This window comes from Ailuropoda melanoleuca, chromosome 2, assembly GCF_002007445.2.
Source record: "Ailuropoda melanoleuca isolate Jingjing chromosome 2, ASM200744v2, whole genome shotgun sequence".
Classification (NCBI taxonomy): Eukaryota; Metazoa; Chordata; class Mammalia; order Carnivora; family Ursidae; genus Ailuropoda; species Ailuropoda melanoleuca.
In genome coordinates this window covers 87,495,015-87,512,463 of record NC_048219.1, presented here as the reverse complement: position 1 = coordinate 87,512,463, position 17,449 = coordinate 87,495,015, and the positions used below count along the sequence as shown (strand labels likewise).

The 17,449-nt window shown below is 40.8% G+C and overlaps 2 long non-coding RNA genes across 3 annotated transcripts in view; one reads left to right on the top strand and one right to left on the bottom strand.

Moving 5' to 3' along the window:
- LOC117796371 overlaps positions 1–17,198 on the bottom strand; it is a 23,128-nt gene extending 5,930 nt beyond the window's left edge. The window contains exons 1-3 of one of the 2 annotated variants that reach the window (XR_004620828.1): positions 17,130–17,198; positions 14,415–14,526; positions 9,886–10,073 (exon numbers count right to left, since the gene is read on the bottom strand). This is a non-coding gene — a long non-coding RNA (uncharacterized LOC117796371). The remainder of the gene's footprint in view (positions 1–9,885; positions 10,074–14,414; positions 14,527–17,129) is intronic. The other variant, XR_004620822.1, reaches the window with a different exon arrangement.
- On the top strand, positions 6,706–10,359 carry LOC109489649. The gene is made up of 4 exons (XR_002142693.2): positions 6,706–6,773; positions 9,160–9,286; positions 9,908–10,138; positions 10,301–10,359. It is a non-coding gene; the product is annotated as an uncharacterized LOC109489649 (long non-coding RNA).
- Positions 17,199–17,449: the final 251 nt, after the last annotated feature.

The window sequence follows — 17,449 nt, the reverse complement described above, 5'->3', positions numbered from 1 at the left end:
CTCAATCCCAGGACCCTGGGATCACAACCTGAGCCAAAGGCAGACGCCCAACTGACTGAGCCATCCAGGCAACCCAAGTTGCTGGTTTTAGTTATCACATCTCTTTAGTATCCTTCGGGCTGAAACAGTTTCTCAGTGTTTCTTCAATTCTTGTGACCTTGATACCTTTGAAAATTCCAGGCCACTTCTTTTGTAGAATATCCCCTAATTTAGGTTTGTCTGTGTTTCCTCAGGATTAGGCTTAGGGTTGTTCAATTTTGGCGGGACTATGACAGAAACAATGCTGTGACCTTATTACGCCTTAGCAGGCTGCACATCCTTTCTGCTTGTTCCATGACTGATAATGTTTGCTTTGATCGCTTGGTTTGGATGGTATCTTTTAAGCTTGCCCACTGTAAAGTTCTTCTTCTCTTTGTAATTAAGTGTTTTGTGGAAAGAAACTTGATCACACTCCTCATCAAACTTCCAGTTTGTTTATATGTATATGAGCTCCGTTTCCTATTTTAGTCAGTGAGTGAGTGTCATTATTTTGGTGTTTAAAGTTTTCTTAGATTTTCCCATTGGAACCCCTTCAAGCTTAGCTTCTGTGTCCTTTTGACAGGTCCCCATCATTCTTTGAGCACTTCCTTGTTTTCTGACACACCAGTATGTTCCAGGCTTATCTTGTACTTTCCTGGCCCAGCCCTGGAATCTGCCATTTCTCCGAGGAGCCCTTGAGAATGCTATTTGGAGGTCACACTCTGGGTGCTAGGTGTGCTCATTGCTATTGGGATTGAATGGAGTTGCTTCTCCCAGTCCCTTTTAATGGACAGAGAATATATGTGTGTATATATTTACATATATATGTAAATACATAAGTAAATTTACGTGTATATATGTAAATATACACACAATATACACATAATTATATCTGTATTTATGTCTATATATCTATATTGAAAACCACAAATTCACTCCAATTTCAGTCTAACACCTCAGGGTTCATTCTAGTTTTACCCTTCCCATCTCTGTGCCTCTATAATCTGACAGTGAGAAATTAGCTCCCTTTATCCTCAATTATTTACTTATTTGATCAAACCCGCTGTATATTATCAGTCTCTTCCTCTGCTGCCACACCATTCCCCGCCTCAATGCCTTTCGGACCTCATTCAGCATGCCCCCGCCTCGCTCAGGTCTGATGTGCCAGGCCTGCTGGGCCACCCCTCTGCAAGGGGGCTCCTTATCCTTCTTGCCTCTGACACCCCACTGTGTGCTGGTCTACCTGGTTCTGCCCCATCCTAATGTCTGTAGGACTGAATTGTTTAAGAAAGGAAGAGAAAATGAGGAGGAAAAGTAAAGGAAAATTTTTAGTAAAGACCCTAAGGAAATGAGAAAGCTAACTATCTGATACCTTGGTAAGCCCATTCCGGATAAGGAAGAGCAAGTGTAAAGGCTGCGTAGTAGGAGCACGGCTGGGGTGGTGGAGGGATGTCAAGGCCATATGGCTAGAACGGTGTCAGCAAGAAGGATGGCAATGGTCGGTAGGGTCTTGGAGATAAGGGGCGAAGCAGGGTGAGAAGGGGACAGATCATGTGGGGCTTGTAAGGTCTTTGGATTCTAATCTCAGTGGGAACAGGCAACTACTGGAGAGCTGAGCAAAGAGATGAGGGCATCTGCCTTAGTTTTTAACAGGTTCACTCTGGCTATTCTCCTGACAACAGAGAAGGAGGGGAGGACAGAAGCCAGGGTACAAGAATCCTGGTGGTGATGGGTGAGGTGAATTGAGTGGTGGGTGTGTTCTGGAGGTGGAGCTGAAAGGAACTGCGGACTGATGAGATGTGCCAGGTGAGGGAAAAAGCGGAGTCAGGGTGGGACCGCCATTTTTGGCCTGGGCCACAGCAAGAATGTGATTGCCAGTCCCTGAGAAGGGGAAGGCTGCAGGGGGAACTGCTTCGGGGGAGAGAGGTAGTGTCAGTAGTTCAGACTGAGATACATTTTCATGAAGTTTGAGTCACTTGTTAAACATCCACATGGAAATGGCAAGTGGGCAGCTGAATATTCCAGTCCGAGCTACAGATGTCAATTTTGGGACTCATTGATAAATAGATGCTATTGAAAGCCATGAGACTGGATGAGATCATTAGGGAATGAGTAGAGATAGAAAAAAGAGAAGTCTAAGTACTGAATTCCTAGAGCACTTCAACGTACAGACGTTGGGGAGATGAAGAGCAAAAGAGGCTAAAAAGGAGCTGTCAGAAAGGTAGGAGGAGAAGTAGGCAAAAAAGTTACCCCGTTGTTGCTTTCATTTGCATTTCTTTGATTACTGGTTGCAAGTTCCTTTGTAGATTGCTTATAACCTTTATCAGTGGGCTTCTACTGTTTGATTTTAAAAAAATCAATTGTATTACTGTGTTTATGTAATAGGGACCTTAATATTTCTTCTGTTCTTCGTCTTTTTATTTTGGTTATATGAATGTTCAAAATGTTTATGTAGTAAATCAATTAGGGTTTTTATTTTTGATTCATCTTCATCTTATGAAGCCTAGAAATTTGTCTTATTCTCCAGAGAGTTGATGGTCACTGAATTCTACTTTACTCTAGCTTTTCATTGTCTTGATTTATTTTTATTGACTTGTGGACCACCTGGAATTAGTTTTTGTGCATAATGTGAGGTCAGAGTTTACACCCATATTTCCTCAAGCAAGAGGGCTCAGGCAAACACCAGCAAGCATTATCTGGTTCAAGCAGGAATTCAGAAATAGAACGGTCAGCAGGATGCATGCAGCCATGTGCTCACCGTCCAGGAGAGTGGTGGGCTTGCTTGAATGTACCAGGTGCACTGTGGTCAAACATGGGAGCAGCCTTGAGAGTAGAGCTGAATTTGGCTGGCAAACAGCCTGAACTTGGATGCCAGCTCTTTAGAGAGCTGCTGGGGATGCCGGCTGCCCAGCGCTCGGATACTCTGGACACTTTGTGGGAAGGTGAGATCAGCCACCTCCAGACACCAGCCAGCTAGCTCATTGTCAGGTAACTTGGAAGAGCCCCCTGGATCATTCTTTGGACAATCTTTGTTGTCTCTCAACACCCTCAAATTGTTAGTTATTCCAACACTAGTTATTATTGAATAATCTATCCCTTTGCCAGTGATTTGTGATATCTTTTTAAGCATATCTTAAATTCTTACGTATTATATTTTACATATGTCTAATTATTTGAAAATATTAGCATCATTAACATCAGGACATTCACGTCATTAAGTTAAATTTTAAACACGTATTAATCTAATCTGTAAACCATACTATCTTTTAATAGAGGAATAAGTGTTAAAAGAAAGCATTATTATATGTATTTACTATTCCTATTTCTGAGATGTCTTTAAGTTCTGTCTCTAATAACAGTAGAATTTTCTCTCTAGCTCGACTGCTTCAACAATAGATAATTTTCAAATAAAGACAATGCTTAAAATAATGGTTTTCTATTTGATTAAAGCAGAAATTTGCAAGTAGGTTTATTTTCATTTGAATACATTTCATTTGAATACACACTCTTGAAGATGAGGTATTTATCTGTTATTCCTTTATAATTGTAAGTGGCTACTAATGTTATGGTTTACCTTTTTTAGTTACCTAAAAGATGCCTTCCTAACCTGAAAATAAAATTATCCATTGGAAAAAAAACTACTAAGATTAATACTGACTACTAAAAATGAGCCTTACTTATAATATATTGAAAGAATAATTCAATAACCGAGAAATGCTTATCTCAGAAATTTGAGGATGGTTCGATAATAAATCTAATCTTAAAACTTTGAATATGAAAAATACAAGATGCTGAAAAGTTATCTGATAAGGATGAACATTCTGTTTTAAGTACTGATTAGGAATGAAATAGAAGGACAACAACACGATAAGATCTTTTTCAAAATAACAATACTATTCTTAATGGCAAAATAATTGAGAATATTTCCATTAAAACAAGGAGCAAAATTAAGGAATTCTGGCTGTTGCCTGTGCCAGTAAATGAAGACCAACCAACCAAGAAAAACAAAGACTATTCTGAGTTTGCTATAACAAGGGAGTCAGCTACCATCACTGGAGTTTTGTCAGTTACTCAAAGGCAGGCAGAAGATTGGGAAAGCTTTCTAGTAGAGAAAAGCGAAGGCTTCCCATGAGCCCCGCCCAACTGGAGACGACTGGCATGGGGAAGCTTGTGGACAAGCTAGCTAGCAATGGGACATCCTATGCCATTGGTTAGTGGTGCATACTTTGCTTTCCATTGTTGGTCCCACATTGGAAGTTGGGACCAAAATTAGGAAGGCTGTCAGTTCTTAATGAAGTCATGGCTGTTTTGGGCAGATCGTTACAGAAGTTATTGCTTAGCTTCTCGGGTTGTCACTGTGGATAGCAACCTGGTTTCCCGTAAGTCTGACTTGTAACAGGCTGGCTTCCTGGGTCATTTATTGCAGAGAAGAGGTTGGTTTCCTGGGCAGGCAGTTGCAGCTTGTGGGCCAAAGTTCTCTTTCTGCGTGGTCTGGCCATTGTCCATTTGTATATTTAGTCTCTCAACCACTGTAATTTAAAATTGTTTTGAAATTTCTGACTAATGCAGTAAGATAGTAAGCAAGTGATTTAAATTTGGGGAGGGGTGCGGAAAGTAGATGATGGAATTTTATGTTAAACTAAACGTTTGAATTAATAAAGTTGTTCAAGAAAAAGCACTCTACTGTTCTGGCAATAATTAGGTAGGAAATGTAATGAAAAAAGCTTTCAATCACCAAATCAACAAATAAAATTTAGGGGTGCCTGGCTGGCTCAGTAGGATAAGCGTCTGCCTTGGGCTCGGGTTGTGATCCTGGTGTCCTGGGATCAAGTCCACACTGCACTGGGCTCCCTGCTCAGCAGGGAGTCTGCTTCTCCCTCTGTCTGCCACTCTCCCTGCTTGTGCTCTCTCTCTCTCTCTGTGACAAATAAATAAATAAAATCTCTTAAAAAAACAACAAAAAACGAAAACAAAAATTTATACTTATGCTCTTTTTTTAATTTTTAATTTTTTAAAAAGATTTTATTTATTTATTTGACAGAGATAGAGACAGCCAGCGAGAGAGGGCACACAAGCAGGGGGAGTGGGAGAGGAAGAAAGCAGGCTCATAGCGGAGGAGCCTGATGTGGGGCTCGATCCCATAACGCTGGGATCACACCCTGAGCCGAAGGCAGACGCTTAACCACTGTGCCACCCAGGCGCCCCTATACTTATGCTCTTAATCAAGAGTATGTTTGATCTATATAATCCAAACTATCAAACTATTACCAGAGAGAAAAAACACTGGAAACACCCTTTAATAGAAACACCCTTAATTTTTTACTACTGAATCAAAGGAGAGGCATGCTAAATTTTGGATGGAAAGCCTAAACATTGTAAATATTTCAGGCCATCTTAAATCAACTTGAAAATTTAATACATTTCTCATTCAAATTCTCAATGGAATTTTTGGAGAGGCAATTGAAAATTTTTCCTAAAGTTGATCTGAAAGAATAAACAAAGAACAAGACATATTTATTCATTTGATACGTATTTCTTGATTTCTGTGTTCCAAACTCTAGGGATACATTAGTAAGCAAGGTATTAACATTTTAAAGTAATCTGATGTGAATAAAATGTGTTTTCTTCTTTTCTAATGGATTGTTATCATTAACAAATTTAATTTTATGAAGTTGTAGACCTGATATAAAAATTTTTGTTATAAAATTTGTTTAAGCAAATAAAAGTGGAAGTGTTACATCTCTTTCTTACTAAATTCCTGTTACAGCACCACAAAAGGGAAAACTCCTGGAGGGCAGGAATTTGCCTTTTCTACCTTTTGTAGCAGTGCTGTGTTTATAATACTTGTTTAGATTTTTATAATTCCCTCAGTTATTAGTTGTCCATTACAGGAATGCAAGAAGGGAAAAATTTCAAGTATAGGTTAAAAATGGCTAGAGTTTACTTTTCTTCAAGTATTTTCCCTTAAACTCACACTGTACTTGTTGTTTAGACATAAAACATGAGGTTGTCTAGAGACATTTTATCATATCAAAGAAGGAGAAAAAATAATCCCTAAATTACTATACATGGTTAATCAATATATTGCCAATTCAGGTTAAATTGCTTAGTACAAGGAATACCTTGATGTCCACGTTTAGGCCAGCTGAAAATAAAGAAAATGTTCTGTATTGAATTAATAAACCCCGCGGACACTAAGAAGCAATGAACTCATGTTCTAACTGAAAGGCCAGATGATATTGAAACAGGACAAGAGGAGATGAAGCAAGAGAATTTCTGATGCTTGCCTTCTTACACTGCAAAGTGCTAAGCTAAACTAATTTCTTTCACTTCAAATCAGAGAAGAACACATTTTGGCCAATTTAGGAAACAGCATCTGGATTAAATATTCTTGTTTTTCATGAGTACTTTGGAAAAGATGTGTACAGAATTTTCTTCATAAAGTTTCAAGGAACAAAATCATAAGCAATAATGAACATTATGTTTGGAATTGTGTCTTTCCATATTTGTCAGTGGGTTGGCAAAGGAGGGAAAGTTGTTTTGGGAGTATATGCGATTATTGTAGTTATTTGAAGGTAGATTTTAATGATAGTTCCTTGCACAGTGTCTGAATCATACTTCTACATGAGAAGGAAGAACCTACGGTTGTTTGCCCTCGGGACCGTTGGGAGTTGCTTCAGAACGAGGCGGAGCGGGCGCTGTGTAGGGAGCCTTCACAGTGGCTGCTTTCACTGTTAAAATCCCAGGGAAACGAGGTGAGAATACGTTGTCAGCCCACTCCCCCTATCTAGGGGCCCTAGTGGAGAATCCCCTCCTTGCCTTTTCCAGCCCTCATCGCTGAGCTCCCGGCTCCTTCAGCCGCTGTATCACTCTGACCTCTGCTTCCGTGATCACATCTCCTCTGACTTTCCTGTCTCTCTCTTTCATTTGTAAGGACCCTTGTGATTGTGTTAGGCCCCCCCAGATACCAGGCGAATCTCTCCATCTCAAAATCCTTACTTAATCACACCTGCAAAATCCCATTCACCACGTAAGGTAATATATTCACAGGTTCTGGGGATTGGAACATGGACTTCTGGGGGGCGGGGTGGGGTGGTTATTCTGACTACCACAGTCCCTTTAAATCAAAACCTAAGGAAATACTTCCTTCATGGAGAATTTTAAAGTGATGTGAAATTAGCAAGGAGGGGCGCCTGGGTGGCACAGCGGTTAAGCGTCTGCCTTCGGCTCAGGGCGTGATCCCGGCGTTATGGGATCGAGCCCCACATCAGGCTCCTCCGCTATGAGCCTGCTTCTTCCTCTCCCACTCCCCCTGCTTGTTCCCTCTCTCGCTGGCTGTCTCTATCTCTGTCAAATAAATAAATAAAATCTTAAAAAAAAAAAAAAGAAATTAGCAATAAATACATAAACTAATTTCTAGAATAATTTGCTTTAAAAAAGATTTTATTTATTTGAGAGCGAGCGAGCACGCATGAGATGGGGGGAGGGGCAGAGGGAGAAGGATAAACAGACACCCCCCCTGAGCAGGGAGCCCAGGATCAGGACCTGAGCTGAAGGCCGACGCTTAACTGCTTAACCAACTGAGCCACCCAGGTGCCTCTTCAATAATTTGCTTTTAAAAAAAGCTTATGAATGCTTTAAAATAATTGTATATTATAGAATAACTGAGACTTTTTGTATAACTGAAAAAAGTTATGCCAAAAACTCTCAAATAATATTACTGGGTAACATATATCTCTCTTCTCTCTCTGATTAAAGTGATATCTTTCTAGATTTTGTGTTTTCCTTTGGTCCAAGTCATGTAACTTTTCTGTGTTAACATTTTAAATATATATTCTAAACCATTTGACTGTCCTTTAAAGGCTAAAACCTAGGGGGCGCCTGGGTGGCTTAGTTGTTAAGCGTCTGCCTTTGGCTCAGGGTGTGATCCTGGCGTTCTGGGGCATTCTGGGGCATTCTGGGATCAAGCCCCACATCAGGCTCCTCTGCTGGGAGCCTGCTTCTTCCTCTCCCCCCCACCCCGTTTGTGTTCCTTCTCTTGCTGGCTCTCTCTCCGTCAAATAAATAAATAAAATAAATAAATAAATAAAAGCTAAAACCTATTTGTGCCTTGCTTTATTACATGATTGGAAGACTTTCTAATTGAATTTAATTAGAATAGGATGAAGCCAATATATACAGAGTCAGGAAAGCGGAAGCATCTCAGAGGAGGTCAGGGAGTGATCACAAACTGCTCTGTGTAGCTAAAATAAATGTCCATCCCAAGATCCTAATAAGAGCTTGACAATTGTAGAGCTGTAATATTTCCAATTTACACTAAAGAATAAATAAAATAGATTGGAATACATTAATAAAAAGTGATATATTCTTAATCATATAATAAAAATTGCTTATTGATTCTTATTTATTGTTTTTTTCTTTAGTAAAACCAATTAAGTCAGTGAGAAATTTGATGAGGGGAGGAAGGTATGTTCAGTGCCAGTCCAAGCCTGGGTAGCTTATTTGGTTAAGCATCAGACTCTCGATTTTGACTCAGGTCAGGATCTCAGAGTTCTGGGATCAAGCCCCCAGGAGAACCCCACCCCGCCTCCTGTAGGGCTCTCTCCTCATTGGGTAGTCTCCTTGTCTGCTTCTCCCTCTGCCCCTCCCCCTGCTCTGCTGGTTGCTCTCTCCCTTAAATAAATAAATCTAAAAAAAAAAAAAAAATCTAGTTCTCAGTTATTTGTAGGTTTTAAAATTCACAGAATCAGGATTTATAAGCATAATGTGCTTACATGAGGAATAATCATTCACAGCAGATCTGAATAAACCCTCTTAATGAAACTTTCTAAAATCCAAGTTTGAAACTCCTTTTGATATTTTATAAGAATTTTCATATTATGTTTATAACTATTATGTTTCTATGTTGGAACACAGTACAGACACATACCGCACCCCCTCCTTTTCCCTGCCATCTTCCCTATATTCAGCTAGAAGTGCAAGCTTTGTTTTCTAAGCACTTTGAAAGGAAACAAACAGATCTGAGATGTAAAACTGGAATACAAAGTTAAAGGTGTGAAGAATTTCCCACTAGTCAGAACCTTGGCGGGGCGGAGAGGGAGACCTGAAAACCTTACTTCTCTATTTTTTTGTTTAACGCAGAAATGAAATTCTCCTTTATCTCAGAGTAATTCGTCTACAGAAGAAGACTTTCCCTGCTTTTAACTTTCAGGACTAACGTGAACATTTTGGACAACCTCTAGCATGATACCGTGGTTTTCAACCAGAGGTGATTTTGCTCCCCAGGGGACATTTAGCGAGGTCCGGAGACGTTTCCGGTCGTCCAGCCGGGGTTGGGGCGGGCTACTGCCTCCAGCGGGTAGCGGCCGGGCGCGCTGCTCAACGGCCAACAGTGCACGGGAGAAGACTTATTGGCCCAACACATCAATAGCGTGAAGTTGAAAAATCTTGGGTTAATAGGATGTTATTTAAATTTTGACCGACTTTCTGCGGTAATGATGTCCGACTGTGTTTCCAAATTTTGTTGTGAAAGTGTAAGCGCTAGGGGGCAGTAGCTGCCCAACAGTTGCCGCGGCTGCTACCGGACTGTGGTGGGGGAGGGGAGGGTCTTGGAAGGAAAAAAAAGAGCTTGTGATTTAGGTAACTTGAAGACAAGTGACTGTAAAAGATCCTTAAAAAGTATTTAAGTAATTCTAGATCAGAACACAGTTTTAACGATGACTGTTTCTGAAGTCAGTAAAAGCACAGCAAGAAAGGTTTTTTTTTCTTCTTCTTTTTATAATGATACCTTGGGAACTGCTGCCAGAGAAAGGGGAAAATTCACGCTAGGTTTTCACACACCCAAACGCTAACGTCATTGCCACTTACACTTCTATTTGCTCTCTTGAAGCAGGTGACGGTAAATCGCTATTCCTAGGGCATATGGGTTACTGTCGTGCTGTTGACGCCGTGTCTGGAGCAGAGGAACTTCGGCAAAGTGTTTGCACCCATTAGACAACTCAGTCAGACTCAACTCTGTGATTCTGTGAAACAGAGAAATAACACCCAGCTTGTTGCTGGAAGTTATTTATGTTGGCTATCTGTACAAGAATGCAATACAATTGTCTATTTTTTCCTAAGGGTAGGTCCAGTTTTTAAGAATGAAACAATTGAGGTGGGTGGGGGATGGGGTAACTGGGTGATGGGCATTAAGGAGGGCACGTGATGTGATGAATGCATGTGTTACATGCAACTGATGAATTTTTTTTTTATAAACATTGTTGATTTTTTTTTTTTTTTTTAGATTTTATTTATTCGACAGAGAGAGAGACAGCCAGCGAGAGAGGGAACACAAGCAGGCGGAGTAGGAGAGGAAGAAGCAGGCTCATAGCGGAAGAGCCTGATGTGGGGCTCGATCCCAGAACGCCGGGATCACACCCTGAGCCGAAGGCAGACACTCAACAACTGAGCCACCCAGGCGCCCCGCAAATGATGAATTATTGAACTCTACATCTGAAACTAATGATGTACTATATGTTGGCTAATTAAATTTAAATAAAATCCCCCAAATGAAACAATTATTTTTTCTTTTTATTATGAGACATCCAAGCTTAAGCCTGAGTTTTTAGGGATTTTTAACAAAAATTGCACCCCCTTTCTCAAAACAGGTTAAACCATTTAGTAAACTCATGTTAAACTCACATTTTTATTTATTACTAAACATTCAAGAATATAAAGAATGGATAGGTCTTCTCCTGTTGTATTCTTCTCTCCCTGCCTCCTGCCCTGCCCTCAGGCCCAGGGAAATGAGTTTGATGTTTGACATTCTCCTGTGTTTCTTCAAAATTTTATTACATGTATTAAAAATGCACAGTAATATATAATTTTTGCATATTTAAAAACTTTATAAGCATGGCATGTAAATGTTTTGTAATTTGTGTTTTTCCTTCAACGTTATGTCCATGTTGATACAAATAGCTCGTTATACCAACATTTATTATCTTTACTATTATAGATATTTAGGTTGTTTCCAGATTTGCTAATACAAATAATGATGTCATGTATGTTTTCATATACAGTTGTTTTTGTGTACATGGTCATTTTTTGCTATTTTATAAATTAAATCTGATTTTTAAAAATGCAAAAGCCTATAACTTGTTGCATCAGACTGCATGTTTTCTGAAAGTCTTAAGCAAATATGAAGAGAATTCTCTGACTCTTATGCTTTCATTTGGTTTAAGTAATGAGCTTAAACGCATCTTTATTGTTGCTTCTGGGGCTAGGAAGAGGGTAGTAATTGGTGTAGTGGTACAGAATACCCCTTAGGTTTATCTTTCCTTTGAGAGGGTGCTAGGAATTGAGAAAAGACTAGGAAAATAATGGACTCATGTAATTTTTTGGGGGAAGATTTTATTTATTTGACAGAGTGCACACAAGCAGGGGGAGCAGCAGGCAGAGGGAGAGGGAGAAGCAGGCTCCCTGCTAAGCAGGAAGCCAGATGTGGGGCTCCATCCATCCCAGGACTGGGATCATGACTTGGGCCAAAGGCAGACGTTTAACTGAGTGAGCCACCCAGGAGCCCCGGGCTCATGTAATTTTTGAACTTAAAGATCTCTTTTAAATATCCAAGGAGAACTCATATTAAAAAAACATAAGTAGGGGCGCCTGGGTGGCACAGCGGTTAAGCGTCTGCCTTCAGCTCAGGGCCTGATCCCGGCGTTCTGAGATCGAGCCCCACATCAGGCTCTTCCTCTATGAGCCTGCTTCTTCCTCTCCCACTCCCCCTGCTTGTGTTCCCTCTCTCGCTGGCTGTCTATATCTCTGTCGAATAAATAAATAAAATCTTTAAAAAAAAAACGTAAGTAGTTCAGACTGACTTTATTGGTCTGGACTGGCTTTATTGCCTTCTACTAGAATGTAAACTCCACGAAGGCAGTAATTTTTGTCTATATTTGTTTATACTTGTAAAAATGCCTAGCATGTAGTAGATGTTCAAGGAATACTTGGTCATTGAAAGAATAGATAGAACATGAATATATCGAACACAATCCAGCTGGATGAAAACTTGAAATTCATTGAACTACTTGGATATTTATAATACATCACTTAATACTAAGCAGTACTATATTTGGGATTACCAAGATATTCTTGTTTTTCATCTGGGTATTTTACACAGTAAAGACACAGTTGTGACCTTGCTCTCCACGGTGAATAATAATGTTAATGAAAATAGCTAACCCTAGTGTGTAAGCACCAGGCACAGTGCATTACATGTGTATACTCTTTTAATCCATGTAAGAACTCTATGAGGCAGGCATTATTATCATCTCCATTTTTACCCATGAAGAAACCGTCAGAGAGCTTAAATAATTGTTGGAAAACTAGTAAGTGGCAGAGCAGAGATTTGAAATCAAACAGTTTGGAAGAATTTTGTTGTTTAAACCTGGCAGTAGGGATCTTTGAAGTCCTGGAGTCCAATCATTTTAAGTCAAACTTTATAATAGAAATATAACAAGAGAGGCCCCTGGCTGGCTCAGTCAGTTAAGCATCTGACTCTAGATTTCTGCTGGGGTCTTGGTCTCAAGGTTGTGGGATCCAACCCCGTGTTGGGGCTCTGCGCTCAGCGGGGAGTCTGCTGAAGATTCTCTCTCTCTCTCTCCCTCTCCACCCCCACTCTCGTGCTCTCTCAAATAAATACATAATTATTATTATTTTTAAAGGTTTTATTTATTTATTTGACAGAGAGAGACAGCCAGTGAGAGAGGGAATACAGGCAGGGGGAGTGGGAGAGGAAGAAGCAGGCTCATAGCGGAGGAGCCTGATGTGGGGCTCGATCCCATAACGCCGGGATCACGCCCTGAGACGAAGGCAGATGCTTAACCGCTGTGCCACCCAGGCGCCCCTAAAATAAATAAATAATTCTTTAAAAAATATATAACATGACCCACTTTTTTTATTTTTATTTTTATTTATTTTTTTTTTAAAGATTTTATTTATTTATTTGACAGAGATAGAGACAGCCAGAGAGAGAGGGAACACAAGCAGGGGGAGTGGGAGAGGAAGAAGCAGGCTCCTAGCGGAAGAGCCTGATGTGGGGCTCGATCCCACAACGCCGGGATCACGCCCTGAGCCGAAGGCAGACGCTTTAACCGCTGTGCCACCCAGGCGCCCCGATGACCCACTTTTTTAAATTAAAAATTTTCGCTGTGCCTGGGTGGCTTAGTCAGTTAAGCGTCTGCCTTCGGCGCAGGTCATGGTCCCAGGGTCCTGGGATTGAGCCCTGCGTTGCATCGGGCTCCCTGTTCAGCAGGGAGTCTGCTTCTCCCTCTGCCTCTGCCTGCCGCTCCCCCTGCTTGGGCTCTCTCTCTGTCGAATAAATAAATAAAATCTTAAAAAAAAATAAATTAAAAATCTTCTAGGAGAACATTTAAAAAGGTAAAAAAATCTGTGAAATTAATGTTTTTTTGGAATCAAAATCTTTATTAACAGTAACCTCTGAGAACACAGCAATATAACCACATACAAAAAGATTCCCCCAAGCAGTTCATTATTATTCTATGATGATACTGAATGTAAGATGTTTTGAAGATGTAATAGAGAAATATGGCATAAGTTTTCCTGTAAGTGTATCAGTGAATATATATAAATATGACCTGCTATCCAAATATAAAATGAATCCTCTCCCAACTCATAATCCAGAATGATGCCATTTCACTTGACTTGTACTGTATGCCACGGACCACATACATTAGTGGACTGCTGGGGCGTCTGGGTGGCTCAGTCATTAAGCACCTGCCTTCGGCTCAGGTCATGATCCCAGGGTTCTGGGATCAAGTCCTGCATTGGGCTCCTTGTGGGGGTGGGATGGGAGCCTGTTTCTCCCTCTACCTGCTGCTCCCTCTGCTTGTGTTCTCTCTCTCTGACAAATAAATAAATAAAATCTTTAAAAAAGTGTTAGTGGACTGCTGATACTGCCAGCAGCCATTGTTTGGGAATGGTGATATAAGAGCATTTCTGGGGGAAGATTCCTTACAGACACCTAAGGACCATGGTGCAATTAATTTTATTTACTTATTTATTTTTAATTTTTTAAAAAGAGTTTTATTTATTTGACAGAGAGAGAGAGAAAGACAGTGAGAGAGGGAACACAGCAGGGGGAGTGGAAAGGGAGAAGCAGGCTCCCCGTGGAGCAGGGAGCCGGTTGCGGGGCTGGATCCCAGGATCCTGGGATCACGCCCTGAGCCAAAGGCAGATGCTTAGGACTGAGCCACCCAGGCGCCCCTAATTTTAGTAATATATTTTATTAAACCTAATATATCAAAATATTATTTAAAAATGTAATCAGTATAAAAATTAAAATATTTTATGTTATTTTTTTGTACTAAGTCTTTAAAATGCAATGTGTATTCTATACTTACAGCATATTCGAACCTGCAGGAGGCCCATCTCCAGAGCTCAATAGGCACATGTAGCTGGTAGCTACTGTGACTGGACAGCAACGCCGAAAATCATAGAAGGGGGAATCCAAACCTCGAAAGCACATAAATTGTCCAAAGTCATACAATTAGTCGGGTGTTTTACAGGTATAGGTAAAAACCTTAGGATTTTTGGAAGTGGTGGGTGATGGCAAATGAGGGTTTCTAAAACTCTGAAAGACTGGGACCAGAAAAGACCCTCAGAAATACAGAGGTAATACAAAGTTCCCTAGAACCACTGGTTAGGTCTCAAATAGATTGATTTTAATGGCCAAAAAGTTATTTGTTCCCATTCTGAATTGAGGTTCATTTTGTCATTGGCCATTTATTTATCTGCCAAATATGGCAAGAGTAGTAATACACTGTATGCCATACAGTATACCTTTGTCACATACCCCAGGGCAATGAAAGATCCTGGTGTCAGTTATGTCTGATTATTTCACTAGCTGCTCTATCTAGTGACTTAGCTCTTTACCAACGAGAGAGACAATCATGGAGAGTTCTGATTATTATGCAGAAGAGATGGGGAGTGGGGAGGTAGGTTTACTACCAAAAAAACTATATGATCTTGGTTCTCAATAAACTTGAAATCTAGTGGGAAAGTAATATTAGTATAGAGATTTAGTATAAACTTTAAACTATAATCCTAAAATGCTAAACTCCCAAAGCAGTAAATTCATAGTTCCAGAAATGCAGAAGGAGGGAGAGAGTTCATTATGGATCTTGACTTATAATGAAATATCTAATTTTTTCGAAAACAACCTCTTATTAATTGTAGCAGTCACACTGGCATTTTCACATTATAGAGATGGTAGTTTTTTTAAAAAAAATATTTTATTTATTTGAGAGAGAGCACACAAGTGGAGGGGGCAGAGAGAGAGGGAGGAATGGACTCCCAGTTGGTCAGGGAGCTTGACGTGGGGCTCGATCCCAGGACCCTGGGATCATGACCTTAGCTGAAGGCAGATGCTTAACCGACTGAGCCACCCAAGCGTCCCGAGACAGTAGGTTTTAAATTTAATCTATTTTTTTTCTCATTGTGAAAAGCATCCTTTGAAAATTAAAGCATGAGAAAAAAGAAGAAAAAAAATTAATCCATAATCTTAAGGACAACAATTTCTGTATATTTCCTTCCAAATCTTTTTTTTTTTTTAAGATTTTACTTATTTATTCGACAGAGATAGAGACAGCCAGCGAGAGAGGGAACACAAGCAGGGGGAGTGGGAGAGGAAGAAGCAGGCTCATAGTGGAAGAGCCTGACGTGGGGCTCGATCCCATAACGCCGGGATCAGGCCCTGAGCCGAACGCAGACGCTTAACCGCTGTGCCACCCAGGTGCCTCTCCTTCCAAATCTTTTAAATGTATTTAAAAAATATTTGGGATCATGAAATACAATTGTTTATTTTGCTTTTTTCTTAAAATTATAAGAATTTTTAAAAAAGATTTTTAATTTTTGGGATGCCTGTGTGGCTCAGTCGATTAAGCATCTGCCTTCTGCTCAGGTCATGATCCCAGGGTCCTGGGATCGAGCCCCATGTTGGGGGGGGGGGTCCCTGCTCAGCAGGGAGCCTGCTTCTCCCGCTCCCTCTGCTGCTCCCTCTTGCTTGTGCTCTCTCTCTGTCAATAAATAAATAAAATCTTTAAAAAAAGATTTTTTATTTTTAAATTATCTACTTTTTAAAGTTTTATTTATTTTAGAGAGAAAGAAAGAGTGTGTGAATGAGCAAGGGGAGGGGCAGAAGGAGAGGGAGAGGTAAAGAAGCAGACTCCCCCCACCGAGGCACCCTGAAAGATTTTTTATTTTTAAGCAATCTCTGCACCCAATGTGGGGCTTGAACTTACAACCCCGTGATCAAGAGTCTCATACTCCACTGTCTGAGTCAGCCTGGCACCCCCCAAATTATGAGCATTTCAAAAAAAATGTTCACAAATAGAATTTAAAATGCCTACATGCCAATAGTGTGATGTGTCATAATTTCTTCAGCCATCCCCTGTGTTCAGACATTTATTCCACTTTTCCATACAGGTATACTTTGGAGATATTGTGGGTTTGATTCCCGATCTCTGCAATAAAGTGAGTCAAATGAATTTTTTGGTTTCCCAGTGCATATAAAAGTTATGTTTACAATATTCTGTAGTCTAATTAGTATGCAAAAGCATTCTCTCTAAAGAAATGTATATACCAGAGCGCCTGGGTGACTCAGTCGGTTAAGCATCTGACTTTGGCTCAGGTCATGACCCCAGGGTCCTGGGATGGAGCCTCATCACTGTCTGGTTCTGTTCTCAGTAGGGAGTCTGCTCCTCCCTGTCTCTCTGCCCCTCCCCCCTGCTCCTGCACAATCTCTCTCTCAAATAAATAAATAGAATCTTTTTAAAAATGCATATACCTTAATTAACAAATACTTTATTGGGGCGCCTGGGTGGCTCAGTCATTGAGCTTCTGCCTTCGGCTCAGGTCATGATCCCAGGTCCTGGGATCCAGCCCCGCATTGGGCTCCCTGCTCTGCTGGGAGCCTGCTTCTCCCTCTCCCACTCCCCCTGCTTGTGTTCCCTCTCTCGCTGCCTCTCTCTCTGTCAAATAAATAAACAAAATCTTAAAAAAAATACTTTATTGCTCGCAAATGCTAACCATCATCTGAGCTTTCAGTTAGTCATTACCTCTTTTGCTGGTGGAAGGTCTCGGGTCGCTGCTGACAGCTGCTGACTGCCAGGGTGGCGTTGCTCGAGGCTGGGGCAGCTGAGGCAATTTTTAAAAATAAGACAACAGCGGTGCCCCGCCTGGCTGACTCAGTTGGAAGAGGTGCAGCTCTTGATCTCGAGGTTTTGAGTTCAAGCCCCATGTTGGGTGTAGAGATTACTTTAAAAAAAAATCTTAGGGGCGCCTGGGTGGCACAGTGGTTAAGCGTCTGCCTTCGGCTCAGGGTGTGATCCCGGCGTTCTGGGATCGAGCCCCACATCAGGCTCCTCCGCTGTGAGCC